Source organism: Prunus avium, unplaced genomic scaffold (assembly GCF_965620075.1).
Source record: "Prunus avium unplaced genomic scaffold, drPruAviu1.hap1.1 HAP1_SCAFFOLD_62, whole genome shotgun sequence".
Taxonomy (NCBI): Eukaryota; Viridiplantae; Streptophyta; class Magnoliopsida; order Rosales; family Rosaceae; genus Prunus; species Prunus avium.
In genome coordinates, this window is record NW_028276918.1 from 2,501 (window position 1) to 5,000 (window position 2,500).

The following is a 2,500-nucleotide window of genomic DNA, read 5'->3' on the forward strand; positions in this document are numbered from 1 at the left end:
ACCGAGGTTAAACTTTACCGGCTCCACTCCGACTCGCCGCTCGCCCACTAGTCCGAAGGCAACAAAACATTTGTTTTTCATTTTGATGAAAATTTCTGTTTTTAAATCTTGTTGGTTTGAAATTGTTTTGAAAAGGTTCTTTAAATCTTGCGGGTTTGCAACTCATAAGAGCGTCACTTTCAACGTCCCCGGCATTGGATTGAGTTTCTAAAAACAACCGTGCACACCGAGGTTAAACTTTACCGGCTCCACTCCGACTCGCCGCTCGCCCACAAATCCGAAGGCAACAAAACATTTGTTTTTAATTTTGATGAAATTTTTTGAAAACATTGGCTTGGCAAGCCCCAATCCGCGACTATCCACCCACCGCCACCCCACACGGGTGGTTGTTGTTGAGAAATGAGGTTGTGGTCGACATGCCCGTGCATTTGAGAAGGAGTTCCTAGCACTCCATGCTCTCCCATGCCAAAAAAAAGCCTAGACAACCCCATTTCGCAACTTTCCACGCCTTTTTTTCCTCCCTCACCCATGGCGGCGGCGTGGTGGCGGCGGCCGGATTCCGGCCACCACCGCCATGGGTGGCAGCCCCCCGACCCCGACACCAAACCCATAATACCGAGGCAACATATCGAGGCAACATGACATGGGTGTGGCGTGGGGGAAGGGGCTGCAGCTAGGAAGGCATGGGCTGCCATGCATATGCAGGCAACACACACCCCCCTATATAGCATTTTATGCATTTAGCCCTTTGACAGGAAGAGACATCACCTATGCGCGAGGAGTCATAATGGGCTCTAAATAATTCAATACAAGGTATTTGGACGTGATTTTTTGCAGGGATACTAAGAAACATGCAATCTATGATGGGAAAAAGTTTCATAAATTTTTGAAGTCGGGAAGTATTTTTTATTATTTTTAGAAGTCGTAAAATTGAAAAATCATTAAAACAAATCCGGGAGGAATTTTTTAGTTTTGTAAGTTGGAGAAGGTCCTAAAAATCATAGACTACTTATGGGGAGCTTATTGTGCGAGGAAATTTCAATAAAAACGGGGTTTGACAAGATTTGAAAAATTCTGTCGACATTTGAAAAAACCTGGAACCTTGCTGCCGGCATGCTGCGCACATGCTGCGCGCAGGCTGCGCGCATGCTGCGCGCAGACTGCGCGCAGACTGCGCGCATGCCATGGCAGGACAAGTTTCGCTAGCCTCACTGTCGACAGATGCGCAAGCTGCGCGCACAGGCTGCGCGCATGCTGCGCACAGGCTGCGCGCATGCTGCGCACAGACTGCGCGCACGCTGCGCGCATGCCATGGCAGGACAAGTTTCGCTAGCCTCACTGTCGACAGATGCGCAAGCTGCACGCAAGCTCCGCGCACGCTGCGCACAGCCTGCGCGCATGTTGTGCGCAGGCTGCGCGCAGGCGCCGCGCATGCCATGGCAGGACAAGTTTCGCTAGCCTCACTGTCGACAGATGCGCAAGCTGCGCGCACAGGCTGCGCGCACGCCATGGCAGGACAACTTTCGCTAGCCTCACTGTCGACAGAATCAGCACGCTGCGCGCAAGCTGCGCGCGCGCATGGCAGGACAAGTTTCGAAAAATTCTGTCGACAGGCTGCCGGCATGGTGCGCGCACGCTGCCGGCATGCTGTGCGCACGCTGCCGACATGCTGTGCGCACGCTGCGCACAGGCTGCCGGCATGCTGCGCGCAGCCCATGGCAGGACAAGGTCCGAAAAATCTGTCGACATTTTTACGCCGTGGTAGGCTTCCGCTTCGCGTCACTTTGTCGACATTCAAGCCTACCATTTGTATTGAATTTTTCAAACCTTGTCAAACCCCATTATTCAAATGTCGAAAAATTTTGTCGACATTTTTACGCCATGATAGGCTTCCGCTTCGCGTCACTTTGTCGGAATGCATCGCATGGCGAGGCAAGGCCACGGCATGCCAAGGCGAAGGCAACGCATGGCTTGAATGGCTTGGTCAAGGCCACATCATGGGCACGGCATGCCAAGGCAAGGCGAGGCAAGCCATCCTTAGCCTCGCCTACACTCACTTTCTCGGAATGCATTGGATGATGAGCAATTCCAAGGTAAGGCAACGCATGGCTTGAATGGCTTGGTGTAGGCCACAACTTGGGCATGGCATGCCAATGCAAGGCAAGGCAAGGCAAGCCATCCTTAGCCTCGCCTACACTCACTTTCTCGGAATGCATTGGATGATGAGCAATTCCAAGGTAAGGCAACGCATGGCTTGAATGGCTTGGTGTAGGCCACAACTTGGGCATGGCATGCCAATGCAAGGCAAGGCAAGCCACGCCATCCGAAGCCTCCAATAACCTCACTTTCTCGGAATGCTTGAATGGGCACGGCATGTGAGGGCAAGGCAAGGTCCTAAATATCATTTTGTAAGTTGGAGAAGGTCCTAAAAATCATAGACTTAATTATAGGGAGCTTATTGTGCGAGGAAATTTCAATAAAAATGGGGTTTGACAAGGTT